The following is a 16,245-nucleotide window of genomic DNA, read 5'->3' as shown; positions in this document are numbered from 1 at the left end:
GGATCTGACAGACAGAAAGTTTGGCTTGAGAATATATGAACCCAAATTCCTTACGATTGCTGATAAGGCTTGTGTGACCCTGAGTCTGATTATTCCTCCTACTCATGTAATACACTCTTCCTCAAGTTCTGTGCTCCAGCCACACTGCCATTCTTTCCCTCCCTACAGAGCACCACGATGTGGTTCCTCTCCAGCCTTCCATATTGTCCTTCTCTTTCCCCTCCTCCCACTTCATCTTTTATACACACTTAATTACTTATCATTCACTAGATCTCAACTTAAATCTTGCCTCCTCCAGGAACACCCCCACCACCCCACCAACCAAACACCCAAGTTTATATCAGCACCTCTAGGTGCTGAATGAACTTGTTTGTGGTGCCCCATCCCTCCCAGCATCTTATCACTACTCTATCTACCTGTTTACTTTACAGGGCACTTTACCCTCACCCACGGCCACAATTTCTGTAAGAGATAATCTGTTTGGTTCATATTGGCAGCCCCCAAAGCTAGGATACTGTCTGGCATACAGTGTAAATGCTTGTCAAATGAATTAATTTACATGTACATGCTCATAAAACGTCTGACAAATGTCCACTTATTAAGCCACAGGGTTAAAAAAATATCAGCTTAGCAGGAAAGAGGAAAAATGACAATATATTGGAATCACTCTGGAAAACTCAGGATTTATGGTGGCTATCTATTATATACTCCTTAAGAGGGAGTTTCTCAAAGTGTGGTCCCTGGACCAGCAGCATCCCTGAGGAACTTGTTAGAGATGCAAATGCTCGGCACCTCCCCCTCATCAGAAACTCTGGGGGAAGGGTCCAACATGTGTGTTTAACAAGCCCTCCAGGGTCCACTCAAGTTTGAGAACCACTGCCCTAAATGCCCCTCCCCTGCATAGCGCTTAAGTCATATTTGGAAGGAGGAGATGGTGTCTATTAAACATCCCTGCAAATCGAGACCCATATGATCTCCTTCTTCTTGATGCCATTCAAGTGAACCATCTAAACTAAAGACCCCCACACACAGTCCATTACCAGAGGACTCAGCTGGAAAGGATTACAAGTGAGCAGCACTGTCAACATCTACAAACGGGGTCCAGGTGCGTGCATCTGGCACTCTTGGCTAGGAAATCACTGGATTACTTGCTTCATTTAGTTCTACATTTTAACAGTCTGACATTTTAAACTGCCTGGCTGGCTTTTTAATCAGATGGGCCTGTATCTGTACCTACCTTGGCGCAACCACTCGCTTTGTGGGAGAGTTGAATTAGCAAGGGTGTTAAGCCTCAGGTTTGGCCAAGGGGAGAGGAAGTGACACTTGAAATGTTTGGCTGATCCATACGTGACCTCAAGATGTGAGATCAAAGCTTCCAGGTGGAGGAGAAGAGTGAAGAGCCACAGAGAAATCATCCAGATCCTGCAGTGAGTATATGCTGACTCCTTTACCCAAGGAGGTTATATATTCTTAAAACCCTACCAAGTTCAGGGAGGGGGAAATTCTTGTACCTTGGGTCAGATTCTATTTTATCCATAGTGGCCACCAACAAGAGCAACGGGACAGACCTTAGACATAGGAAGGAAAATAAGTCTTTAAATGGGATAAAAATAAAAATTGAAAAGCCAAAACAAACAAACAAACAAGGAGAGCAAAGGAAGGGAAGGAAAAAGAGTGAAAATTCTTCACTTCGTGTTAACAGAAAGAATGACAAAAACAATGTGTCAGACACTATGTAGAGGAAGAAAATAGAGAAAAGAATAAAACTTTTCATCACCCAGTGCCAAAGGCTATCTATTTATCTCCAGAGCGTCTTTGCCCAATAAGGAAGCCAGTAGCCACGCGAAGCTATTTAAATTCAAATCAATTGAAATTAAATAAAATTGAACATTCAGTGCCTTAGGCGCACAAGCCACATTTCCACTGTGAGGTAGTCACATGTGGCTAGCATAATGAACAACACAAATTAGAACACTCCTATCATGCTAGACAGTTCTATTGAACAATGCTGCTCTAGAACTTGCTCTAACATTAAACTTCTAGGGATACCTAAATTCAGAAAGCATGTAAAATCAAAGGTAAATGGTCAAGGAGACAAGTAATTTTGTTCTGTTGATAAGTTAGAATTCTCCCTAAAATTCAGGGCAAACATAGCCTAATTTGTTTGTCTACACATCCCTCAAGCATATACACGATGCAATTTAACACAACAAATGTGAACTTGAAGGCCTGCTCTGGGCGAGGCACTGCCTTGGGTACCACTCAAAGAGTCAAGATGCACAGAATGTTGTTCTTATTCTCCGGGGTCATACTTGATGGAAAATGTAAGACCAGGACACAACTAGGAGATAAGAAAAATAGGTACATTAGGAGAAGTAGAAACTAAGCTGTGGGTCTCCAGCATTGCTAAACATATAATAGCCTTGCTAAACAAAATAAATGGATGCTCCAGTCTCATCTGAAGAGAGGAATATTACTTGGCTCTTGAAGGTGTCAGGAACGTACCTTCTTCAGGGAAGCAGACACATGCAAGATGGCTTTTGAGTATCAAGAGAGAACACAGTATAGGAGAACAAGCATTCTATAGGCCAAGAGGTGGAGGATTTATAAACTTGCTTTGGCATGAAGGTCTGTGTTTTTGACCAAACCACTTCAGCATCTTAACAAGTAACTATTGTCAAAAAATCCCATCATGATTTGCTTTTGAATCTTCCAAAGCTAAAAATAACAATTTGAATCCTTGAGGAGGAAAATGATCTCAGGAGTTGGTGAGATCTGAATGAAATTAACAGGGAAACAAGGTTCTGATGTCACCACAGTATTCAGAGATCTTAAGCCAACCAAGAAGACAGTATGTCCTATCCTTTGAGGACAGATGAGTCATGTATTATACTTAAAGAAAGAAAGACAGAAAGAAAGTGAAGACACTCAGTCGTGTCAGAGTCTTCGCGACCCCATGGACTGTAGCCTACCAGGATCCTCCTTCCACCGGATTTTCTAGGCAAGAGTACTGGAGTGGGTTGCCATTTCCTTCTCCAGGGGATCTTCCAGACCCAGGGATTGAACCCTGGTCTCCCACACTGTAGGCAGATGCTTTACCATCTGAGCTACCAGGGAAGTCCCATTATACTTAACAAGCTATTAATTAATCTGGGGGATCAGCAATCCTTAGGGGGAAGTGCACACTTTTTTTTTTACATAGGGAGTAACTTTGGATTATAGGAAAGCATTCCTGGGACTGCAATATGTAAAGCTGAGAGCAGCTGACAAAAATTATGCCCCAAGATGCTGTGCTGATCAGGTGACAAAAACTCTTGAGCCTCTTAGTTGGGGAATAACTCTGTGACCCTATATTATCAATAGCTATCTCCTGACTCATCCTGTGGCAATAATGGCTTTAACATCAATGGCTGGTTGACTTGGGCCAGGAGATGTACATTTGCCCTGTGTTTGAGCAAAACTAGAGAAATCAGCATTAAGATTGTAGTTGACTTTGATAGCATCATAGCCTAAAATCAGATAAGTATTAAAATTTTAACTGTTCTATCTCATCCTAGGTTCTGTTTCTCTTCTATCCCAGACTATTGCAAATACATTCCTTTTTCCCTCTTTCTTTTCCTTCCTTTCTTCCTTCTTACTCCTTCCCATCTTTCTTCCTTCCCTTTTTATTTTTTAAACCTTGGAGATGATGCAGATTGCTCTTTCTTAACAGGATAAAGCAGGTAAAGAGCAAGAATGTCGATTCACTCAAGGCTGTCTTAACTTTCTTTGTCTGAACATAACCTGTCACCACCACCAGAATGCCTTCTTTAATGACAATTTCCTGTTGTACCAGATTCCAAAACTTTAATCCCTGTGAAGGGCCATACAAATGTTAGATTTGTAAGTCATGTGCAGTTGTTCCAAGGAATTTTTATGGAGTTTCATTGGACACGCAGGTTAAAAATGCAATTTCTGGCTTTTATTAGACACTAAAAGTCTATGTTTCAACTAACTCAACAAAGAAAAAATTGGGGTGCAGTACATAGCAGATGGAAAGACCATCACCTAAGACTGTACTGGTTGTACACTGCTCAGCTCCAGGGAGAGTCATTCATGGTCTTTGCAATGAATAGTATCCCTGGGAATTGTACAGTGTACAACCTGCTCAACTGTTCATAAAAGCCTTGACAGGAAGCTTTCTAAAGAATTCATAAGTTATTTGTTCACTTAATTAAGTACTTACTGGGTGTTTATCATATGTAGGCTCTGTACTAGATCCTGGTGAGCAAAACTGATTAAATCTGTCTCCTCATACAGATCTCATTTTATTAATATTATACTTTGCTTTATTCCACTTCACAGATAGTGGTTATTTTTTTATATAAATAAACTGAAGGGATGTGACAGCCCTGCATCATGCAAGTCTATAGGCACCATTTTTTCAACAGTATTTTCTCACTTCATGTCTCTGTGTCACATTTAGAAATTCATGCACTATTTCAAGTTTATTATTATTATTTTATTTGTTATGGTGATCTTTGAGTAGCAATGGTCTTTGATGTTATTACTGTGAAAAGATTACCACTTACTAAAGGCTCAGGAGATGGTTAGAATTTTTCATCAATAAAGCATTTTTTGAAGGTATGTACATTGTTTTATTAGACATAATGCTATTGCATACTTAATAGACTATGGTATGATGTAGACCATATATGCACCATGAAAACAAAAAAATCATGATTTGTTTTATTGCAATATGTGCTTTACTGCAGTGGTCTGGAATTGAACTTGCAATATCTCTGAGGTATGCCTGTATCAGGACAGTCAAATAATTAAGCAAGCACTCATGATTAAAGCTTAAATACTGAGATACAAGAAGAAATAATACATGGTGCTATGGAGCACAGAGGATAGAGTCCCTCTGGGAAGAGGCCAAGAGAGATTCCTAAAAGAACTGATGGTCATTTCAAAATATTAGGAATGAAGCGGAATTAGACAGGTAAGTGAGTGGACCAGTCAATCCTAAAGAAAATCAACCCTGAATACTCATTGGAAGGATTGATACTGAAGCTGAAGGTCCAATCCTTTGGCCACATGATGCGAAGAGCCGACTCATTGGAAAAGACCCTGATGCTGGGAAAGATTGAGGGCAGGAGGAGAAGGGGGTGACAGAGGGTGAAGATGGTTGGATGGCATCACTGACTTGATGGAGTTTGAGCAAATTCCAGGAGATAGTGAAGGATAGGGAAGCCTAGCATGCTGCAGGCCATGGGGTCACAAAGAGCTGGACGTGACTGAGCGACTGAACAACAACAAAGTGAGTAGATATGGTTTGCTTGGGAAAGAAGTAGGAGATGCTGAGGAGAGAACGTTCCAGAAAGAATATTATGCATGAAAAGCACAGAATGATGTGTGAGACACTGAGTCATCAGCTACTTCCTGTTGCCCTTCTTGTTGGAGCTGAGTGTACATGGCTCTCAGCTGAGCCATGGGACCTGCTTGGGGAAGATGTCATCTCTATGCAATCAGCCGGACAGCTGTGCTATCCCCTGCTTAGTGACACTTGTCTCTAATCTTATGCTTTTTTCAAAGTAATTGGAGTATTTTATTCCCCAGTCAACTGTGGGAGCCCACTGAGAACAGAATATCTTAGCTCTCAATGTCCTGTAACTCTATCTCTGCATGTGGTAAATGTCCAATAAATATTGACAGAAAAAAACTGAACCATCATCTAATCTATGGTAAACCAATGTGAGATAAGGACTGGGGGGACTTTATTTTTCCTTTCCCCAAACTTTCAATTAAGTTAAACCAACACAGACATCTACCCCAGGCAGTCTTTGAGCCTGGTATTCCTGATTTCAGCTGTGCCATTACTCAACACACAAAGAGCAGTTTCCTGATATTGTAATATGACAGAAAAGGACATTTAAACAAATAATGATATTTGCAGCAAAAGACTCATGATCTCATGTTTTGATTCCAATTTTATAAACACTTGAAAGTAGCTTTATAGGTGTCCTGGGCTAATTCTAAGGGAGCGTATAGTTCTTGTGCAGTCATTGGAAAGAAAACACAGTATCCTGTTCCAATAAAAGTTTCAGACACAGCAGTAAATCAGGCTCGCCTTTCAGAATACAACATTGGGCCATTGGTTTGGGCATAACATTTGGTAATATCATTGAGACACTGAAGGCAATTGTCATAACCCACATATATCCCCAGTTCCAGGGTAGCTTTATACTGAAGCCAGAACATGACGATGGCATGTGGTTTTTACTTGGTATGGAGAAGACCATAGAGACAGCCTGAAATCCATTAACAAGATTAGTTTTTGCCTTGACACTAGGGGAGTAGCTTTTCTGAAAGCTTATAAAATATTTTCAGATCTTCACTAATAAGGGTGCAATAACAGTGAGAGAAAGTTCTAATTCATTTCACTCAGCTTAGCACTTTTTTAAACACATTAGACTGCAAATATGTGCACTGACTGAACTCAATTGCATCGTTCCTTTCTCTTGCCAGTGACAACGTTCAATCACAGTGAAGGTAAGTGATCTAAAAAGTGGGTTCTCACAACGTGGCTTGTATTTTCAGCTTGCATTTCAATTAGATTTTACTTCTAAATTTTCTCCTGGTTTTTGGACTACTTTGATTTCTCACAAGATCTGATTCCAAAATAGCTATGTCAAATTTGATCATCCATGACAGTGGTAAAAGTTATAGAAATATTTTCTTCCAGATTTCTTTGGAGAACAAATTCAGACTTAATGCTGCCAGAAACACATATTTCTTGGGAGAAATATGCTAAAATCTTTGATTTCATCTGTAGGGATACTCAATAAAAATGAATAAAGTTATTCATTTAAAACCCTCTCATTACTCAGCCATTAAAAAGAATACATTTGAATCCATTCTAGTGAGGTGGATAAAACTGGAGCCGATTATACAGAGTGAAGTAAGCCAGAAAGAAAAACACCAATACAGTATACTAACATATATATGGAATTTAGAAAGATGGTAATGATAACCCTGTATGTGACACAGCAAAAGAGACACAGATGTATAGAACAGACTTTTGGACTCTGTGGGAGAGGGAGAGGGTGGGATGATTTGGGAGAATGGCATTGAAACATGTATACTATCATGTAAGAAACAAATCGCCAGTCTAGGTTCGATACAGGATACGGGATGCTTGGGGCTGGTGCACTGGGATGACCCAGAGAGATGATATGGGGAGGGAGGTGGGAGGGGGGTTCAGGATTGGGAACTCATGTACACCCATGGCGGATTCATGTCGATGTATGGCAAAACCAATACAGTATTGCAAAGTAAAAATAGAATAAAATAAAACCCTCTCATTTACTGTATATCCTCATTACATTCTAATGATCTCCGATTACACTGGGCTATTTCAGCACTTAATTTTTCATGGTTTCTTGGGACTTTTGAACTAAGCAAATACACTCTTCAGATGCAAATAATTGATATGTTACAGCATATATATAAATAGCTTTACAACTAGCATCTTCCCACATTTGCTTGCACATAGCTGCCCAGCAAATTTTTTTGAAAGAATGAATAATTCTGTAAATATTTCTCCATATCAATCAGCCAAAATATGTGACTTGGATAATGTTCAAACAACATACTTCCAATTGCAAAATGCATTGGTTCTTTGGTCTATGTTCTCTCACAGGCCAAAAATAGCCAGTAAAGTGACTATGCCAGCATCAACTCCATGGGTGGCCCCATTCTTCAGGCCACATGAGTGTTTACCTTGTTCCGTGGGACCCTGAGTAGGTCTATCCTTCCCGAGGGCTTAGCTCTCAGGATTTGTACAGAAATCTTTCTCCAGAGACTTCCCTGGTGGTCCAGTAGCTAAGACTCCATGCTCCCAGTGCAGGGGGCCCAGGTTTGACCCCTAATCAGGGACCTAGATCCCACATGTCACAACCAAGAGTTCACATGCTGCAAATAAAGATCTCACATGCCACAACTAAAAGATCCCACATGATGCAACTAAGACCCGGCTCAGCCAAATAAATATTAAAAGAAATCCTCCTCCATAACTAAACATTCAGTCCTGTGCTAGTTTCTAGAGCCAATCTTTCTCTTCGCTGGAAGGATTTAAGGAACTCTTTTTAATATCCAGAACATCCCTTAATACTCTCTTGGAGTTCTTATAACTGAATGTCTGTTTTGTCCCCAGGATGGTCGGCTCACTTGTGGCCTCCCACTCACCTCTTGGGCTCAGTCTGTATCTTAGTAATTGCAACTTGGACAGAGAAGCCTGTTGGGCTACAGTGCATAGGGTCACAAAGAGTCGGACATGACTGAATGACTAACACTTTGACTTCACTTTCAGCATCCGTAGGAATGTACTGTCTTCATTGCTTCTAGGAACCTTACAGCAGTGGAGGACTGTATTCTCTTGCTCCCCATCAGCTCAGGGAGGAACCCTCCTGCAATCTCCTGCCTGCTTGCTCCTGAGATTGCTGAATATCCCCTCTGGCTCCTGAAATGCCTGCTAATGTGCCCCTTCTACTTGTCAGAGACCCCACTTGGTCTCTTAACCCCTGTTTCCTGTAGGGACGATGGCTGGGTAGTGTGATCTACTTGTGTGTTAGCCCACATCCTCTGAGAAGCGAGTGCTGTGAAACAGGATGAAGTGCCCAAGGATTTCATTAGGGGGTAAGCCTCCTGGAGTTGGTGATGGACAGGGAGGCCTGGCGTGCTGCAGTCCATGGAGTCACAAAGAGTCGGACATGACTGAACGACTGAACTGAACTGAACTGCGTGAGAGGAAGTGGAGGAGGACAGGAGAGCATGCAGACTGTGATGCAAAGGGACTTCCAGTGAAGGAGAGAAGAGAAAGCACAAGCCCCTAGTCTGCCCTTCAACTTGAGGAAGAGCTGTCAGGGCACCTCAACTAAAGTCACCCATCAAAGGGGTACCGTGTCTTTGGGGAAGGGGCCTCAGTGCACATCCCATGATGGACAGAAGGGGACAGCACCTAAGGCCCTTCGTCAGTTATCTACCCCACAGTCACAGGCAAGCCAGGTGCATGCTTAGAGCCTTCACCACCTGCCAGACTGGACTTTGTTCAAACACTTGAAGTCAGGTCTGTACCCTAGGAGCTGACCTCACTCTGGCCAGCACTGTTTAGTGTCCAGGACCCAGCCTCTACCAGCCTGCTCACAGCTTATCACAGGTAGCACTTTCATGTGTCAATTCCCTCCTGGCATTTCTCAGGGAATTTATGTGTGTTTCTCAAATCCAAATTAAAAAATAATAGAATTGAGACATCAAGAAAATAAGGAAAGGTGTTATAACTCTCCTCCAAGAATTAAGACAGAACAAAGATGCTGATTCTATGATTCCTGGGCCACAGAGGTCCCCTGGAGAAGGGAATGGCAACCCAATCCAGAATTCTTGCCTGGAGAATCCCATGGACAAAGGAGACTTGCGGGCTATAGTCTATAGGGCTGCAAAGAGTCAGACATGACTGAAGCAAATTAGCATAGCCAATATAGAGACATAACTGGTTTGACAGAAGTCATTGACACCAAGTCAAAAGAGCAGGAAACTCTGATGCATGGAGTCAGAGAACAAGGTCGATGTTTCTGGAACTGGGACAGGAACCCAGAAAAGAGGTCACCAGCTAGTCAGTCAGCTTTGCTTGCTCCTATTGCCATGACATACATGTGTGACTTCCCTGGTGGCTCAGACGGTAAAGCGTCTGTCTACAATGCGGGAGACTTGGGTTCAAGCCCTGGGTTGGGAAGATCCCCTGGAGACCGAAGTGACAATCCACTCCAGGACTATTGCCTGGAAAATCCCATGGACAGAGGAGCCTGGTAGGCTACAGTCTGTGGGGTCGCAAAGAGTCAGACACGACTGAGCAACTTCACTTTCACCTTTCACTTTCTTTGCAGATAAGATAAATGTCAGTAACTTTCTATGCATAGCATACTTTATACAAATCCTATCATTGGTGTTCAAACAAATAAGTTTTTGAAGCAAAAGTAAGTTCTTCAATTGTCAATTTCCATGCGTAACTCTGGACAGCGTTGTTAATTTTATAAGCACATCTGAACATAAGTTTATTCAGATACTACCCCAAACCACTTGTGAGCATTTCCCAATGTTTAAATATTTCTTATATGCCGCAATTCTTTGTAGATAATGCTAAAGCAAAAATTCCTTATTAAACAATTTTTGACAGCCATAATAATTACTAAAGAGCATAAAGGATGTTGGAAGTTCCATTTTAGCAACAAAGCATAATAGAGAATGACTTATCAAAGTCCTCAGAATTCTTATTTCTCGTTTTGAGAAATTTCTCGTTTCTAAAGAATGGAAACACCAAGAGAGCAAACTTGGGAATCCTCCAGGAATGAGGAGAGAAACAATGATGACTAAAATGAGCCTTCACCAGTCAGAATTCAACCCTCTTAGCCAAGCAGAATTTTAATCTCACTGCTCTGTGAACCTAATTTAACTGCTCCTTCACAATAAGGAAAATTATTGTATCACGCAGGCTTCAATGGGGCTTCCCAGGTGGCACTAGAGGTGAAGACTTTGCCTGCCAATGCAGGAGACATAAGAGATGTGGGTTCGATCCCAGGATCAGAAAGATCCCCTGGAGAAGGAAATGGCAACCCACTCCAGGATTCTTGCCTGGAGAATCTCATGGACAGAGGAGCCTGGCGGGCTATGGTCCATGGAGTCACAGAGTTGGACTATGACTAAGCACACACACATACACACAGGCTTCAATTGTGAATCTTTCCATTTTAGAAAAATATAATACAGTTTTCTTGTAAATTATTCACCCTCTAGAGAGCTTGGCAACAACATAATTACAATGGAAAGAGAAATGATAACTTAAGAAAAAGAAAAGCACACCCTTTTATCTATGATATTGCTGCAGATGGGTTCATGTGCTTGATCTTCAGTGAGTGTATCATATCCCTAAAGAGCTATTCCTGATTCTATTTTAGCATCTTGGTTTTCTTGGAATGCCATGACAAAATATCATAAACCTCGGGTGGTGGGGTTTCAACAACTATGAGATCCATTTCACATAGTTTCAGAGGCTGGCAATTGCAACATCAAGGTGTTGTTAATGCCATTCCTGAGGAAGCCTCTCTTCCTGGCTTTCATCTTGCTGGGTACCCACATGGCAGACAGCAAGCTCTCTGGTGTCTCTTGTTTCAAGAGCACTTTCTCATCATGAAGACCCACCCCCAAGACCTCATCTAATGCTCATCATTTCCCATCTTAAATATAATCACACAGGGGGTGAGGGTTTGACATACTAATTTGTGGGGGTTGGGGGGGCATTCAGTCCATAACATCCAACATGGCTGACCAAGACCACCACCAGATCATTAAAAAAAAGAAGAGTCCAATCCTGGAAGGGTGACTGGGCAGTTCTCATGCAGTCCTTTTCCTTGGTGCTCCTTACTCCCCTGTGGACACTGGTTCTTTAGTGTCCTCCTCTCTGGGATCTGGGCAGGGAGTGAAGAGGGCACTGCCCTCCCATGTACTGAGGGCAGCCCATAAGTAAGGGTTCACAAATATCATCAACTTCCATCTTCCCAACATCCCTAGTGGGAGCCCTCTGCTATTTGACAGACAAGCGACATGTGAGGTTTAAACAGTTTCAGTAATTCACAGGCCCATGTCACAAAAATGGTAAGGACTGGACCTAGTTTTTTAAGATACACCACACACTACAAAATTCACCCCTTTAAACCATACAGTTCAGTGTTTTATAGTATATTCACAAGGTTGTACAACCATCGCTACTATCAAATTCCAGAACATTTCCTCATCCCCTAAAACAATTTCGTACCCAGTAGCAGTCATTCCTCATTCCTCCCTTCCCTCAGCCCCTGGAAACTGCTAATCTGCTTTGTGTCTCTATGGGAATGCCTACTTTGAACATTTCACAGAAATGGAGTCATGCATTATATGGATCACAATAAACTGTGGAAAATTCTGAAAGAGATGGGAATACCAGACCACCTAACCTGCCTCTTGAGAAATCTGTATGCAGGTCAGGAAGCAACAGTTAGAACTGGACATGGAACAACAGACTGGTTCCAAATAGAAAAAGGAGTACGTCAAGGCTGTATATTGTCACCCTGCTTATTTAACTACATCATGAGAAACACTGGACTGGAAGAAACGCAAGCTGGAATCAAGACTGCCGGGAGAAATATCAATAACCTCAGATATGCAGATGACACCACCCTTATGGCAGAAAGTGAAGAGGAGCTAAAAAGCCTCTTGATGAAAGTGAAAGAGGAGAGTGAAAAAGTTGGCTTTAAGCTCAACATTCAGAAAGCTAAGATCATGGCATCCGGTCCCATCACTTCATGGGAAATAGATGGGGAAACAGCAGAAGCAGTGTCAGACTTTATTTTTTGGGGGGGTGGGCTCCAAAATCACTGCAGATGGTGATTGCAGCCATGAAATTAAAAGACGCTTCCTCCTTGGAAGAAAAGTGATTGACCAACCTAGATAGTATACTCAAAAGCAGAGATATTACTTTGCCGACTAAGGTCCGTCTAGTCAAGGCTATAGTTTTTCCTGTGGTCATGTATGGATGTGAGAGTTGGACTGTGAAGAAGGCTGAGCACCGAAGAATTGATGCTTTTGAAGTGTGGTGTTGGAGAAGACTCTTGAGAGTCCCTTGGACTGCAAGGAGATCCAACCAGTCCATTCTGAAGGAGATCAACCCTGGGATTTCTTTGGAAGGAATGATGCTAAAGCTGAAGCTCCAGTACTTTGGCCACCTCATGCGAAGAGTTGACTCATTGGCAAAGACTCTGATGCTGGAAGGGATTGGGGGCAGGAGGAGAAGGGGACGACCCAGGATGAGATGGCTGGATGGCATCACGGACTCGATGGACGTGAGTCTGAGTGAACTCCGGGAGATGGTGATGGGCAGGGAGGCCTGGCGTGCTGCGATTCATGGGGTCGCAAAGAGTCGGACACGACTGAGCGACTGAACTGAACTGATTATGTGGTCTTTTGTGCCTGGAAATCAACCCTAAATATTCACTGAAAGGACTGATGCTGAAGCTGAAGCTCCAATACTTTGGCCACCTGATTTGAAGAGCCGACTCAATGGAAAAGACCCTGATGCTGGGACAGATTGAAGGCAGGAGGAGAAGGGGATGACAGAGGATGAAACGGTTGGATGGCATCACTGATTCAATGGACATGAGTTTGAGCAAACTCCAGGAGATGGTGAAGGACAGGGAAGCCTGGTGTGCTGCAGTCCATGGAGGTCACAAAGAGTCAGACATGACATAGCAACTTAACAACAATGAATGATGGACATATTTCATGTTTCTTTTCTGCTCTGAGGATGCTCTCATAATGAACTGGCCATGATAACATCACCCTGAACCTGGGAGGAGGTTTGAAAGGTTGAAAAGTTTGCTACACATTTACAAGCACAGTGCAGCCTGGGTTGCTGCCTCTTCCCACCCACCAAACCAGATCAGTTTCAAAACTGTCTCTTTCTCAGTAGCCTCTGGTTTGATTTAATTTACTGCACTTGGAATTTGATAAGTTCCTGGCCAGCTTTCACATTCTTTTCCATCCTTGTAATTCACATATTATCTTTCAGCTTTCAGTTCTTCGAATCTTCAAGTTACTCCTGGAGAAAAGCTGCTTTACCATTTTATCTGGTTAATGCCTAAAAAACTAAGTCAAACACAGGGATGTATCATTACCCAGAAATGTCACTGTGGTCCGGGCGCTCTTCAGAGTCTGACGTTTGGGGAGGTCTGTCCACAGGTCCCATTAGGGATCCACCAATGGAAAAGAATGCCCCCATCCATCAGGAGCTCATGTTTTTGTGGCAAGGACAGACCACAGCCAGTCACAAAACAATACAACCATTCTGGCAGGTAGGTATGTGCCCAAGCCCATGGTTGCAGCAGCTTGCACAGACTGGGGATGCCATGAAAGTTTTTAAAACTGGAGGTTGTAGGGACTTCCCTGGTGGTCCAATGGCTAAGACTCCTTGCTCCCAAATGCAGGGGGCCCAGGTTTGATCTCTGGTCAGGGAACTAGATCCCACATATGGCAACCAAGAATTCACATGCTGCAACTGAAGATCCCACATGCCACAAGTAAAAAAGACCCCACATGCTGCAACTAAAGACCTGGTGTAGCCAAACAAGCAAACAAATAAATATGTTGAAAAAATCTGGAGGTTGTAGAACACGGTAAATAAGTGGGACGACCATGTTCCAGGAGGCAGGGAGGCATCCCCGAAGCATCTGCCATGAGAGTGGATTGATTCAAGCATAGATTTGGGGCCAGAGGGCAAAGAGACATAAAAATGGTGAATCCTTATATAGTCTTAATGCACACCAGACAGAGTTCTTCCTGCTTACTAACTCCTAGTAATCTTCACAGCAGCTGGAGAAGGGAAAGGCTACCCATTCCAGTATTCTGGCCTGGAGAATTCCATGGACTGTATACTCCATGGGGTCACAAAGAGTCAGACACGACTGAGTGACTTTCACAGCAGAGGGTGGTCACAGTGTCCAATAAGGGATGTAACTATGGTTTAAACCCAGGTAGGCTGGGTCAGAGTCCATAGTCTAAAGGCTGCCAACAAAGGTCCATCTAGTCAAAGCTGTTTTTCCAGTAGTCATGTATGGATGTGAGAGTTGGACTGTAAAGAAAGCTGAGCACTGAAGAATTGATGCTTTTGAACTGTGGTGTTAGAGAAGACTCTTGAGAGTCCCTTGGACTGCAAGGAGATCCAGCCAGTCCATCCTAAAGGAAATCAGTCCTGAATATTCACTGGAAGGACTGATGCTGAAGCTGAAACTCCAATACTTTGGCCACCTGATGCAAAGAACTGACTCATTGGAAAAGACCCTGATGCTGGGAAAGATTGAAGGCAGGAGGAGAAGAGGACGACAGAGGATGAGATGACTGGATGGCATCACTGACTCAATGGACATGAGTTTGAGTAAACTCTGGGAGTTGGTGATAGACAGGGAGGGCTGGCATGCTGCAGTTCATGGGGTCAAAAAGAGTTGGACACAACTGAGCGACTGAACTGAACTGATGGAGACCTTGGGGCACATTTTAAATGACTTGACCAGTTCATCCCATTCATTCATATATTATTCATTCAACACATACTCCCAGAATGCTGTCAGTATATGCCAGGCATGATGATAGGCTTGAGGACAAAAGGGCCAAGGCCCTTGAATTCTACCCTTAAAGCAACAGTGAAGGCAGAGCAATGGGCAGGCTGCCATTTCGTTAAGATGGACATAGAGTAAGAATAAGATATTGCCTTCTGGGTGCTGGAATCTAACAGGAGGAAATGCTACGAAACAGGACATACTCCAGCAAATAACTTCAGTCAAAATCATGTACAGAAATTTGGGCTCAGCATCAGATGTAATAACCATGGAGTAGGAAACAGCTACCCACTCCGGTACTCTTGCTTAGAAAATTTCATGAACAGAGGGGCCTAGCGGGTCCTCTGTTCATGAAGTTTTCTAAGCAAGAGTACCGGAGTGGGTAGCTGTTTCATGGGGTTGAAAAGAGTTGGACATGACTGAGCATGCACGTGTTGTTAGACCTAATAAAGGTACATCTCATCATGTATAGTGGGTAAAAACTAGTGAAGAACATATTACCACACACAAAAGAGAAGGAATACTGTCCACAGACCATGATACCAATGGAAAGGGGAGACAATTTGGTATAAAGGGGACACGGAGCACAGGGCAGGCTTGTGGGGCTAGTGAGTGGTGCTTGGGTACCATGAACATGGCTTGGGTCTCAACCCCAATCCATCATGGCTTCTCTCGGAACCTTTAAGGATGTGGCCAGCACATATTAGCATCTGCAGGCAAGTCTTCAAATCTCTCTGGCTGACCGAGAGGAACGCTGACCTAAAGGAGGGAGTTCTGAATTCTTCTGGAAACATGCCCAATTAGAATACTCTGGTCTCAAGCAATAACAACTTCCGCAGACTGGGCACAAAATGTAGCATCTTGGCAACTCCCAACGGACAAACCTGTTCCATCATGAACCCCCCTCTCACTGCCCCTGCCTCCTCCAGAACTTCAAAGTGACAGGAGAGGGCAAACTACTGGGTTCAGGAAGTTTTCCTCTAAAACTCCTTCTTGAACCAAAGCGGGGACAACACTTTGGGAAAGCTCTTTCCCAAACAGATTTTTCTCCTTGACCAAAGGTATAATT

The sequence above is a fragment of the Budorcas taxicolor genome, chromosome X, assembly GCF_023091745.1.
Source record: "Budorcas taxicolor isolate Tak-1 chromosome X, Takin1.1, whole genome shotgun sequence".
NCBI classification, from domain to species: domain Eukaryota; kingdom Metazoa; phylum Chordata; class Mammalia; order Artiodactyla; family Bovidae; genus Budorcas; species Budorcas taxicolor.
Note: the sequence above shows the minus strand (reverse complement) of the source record.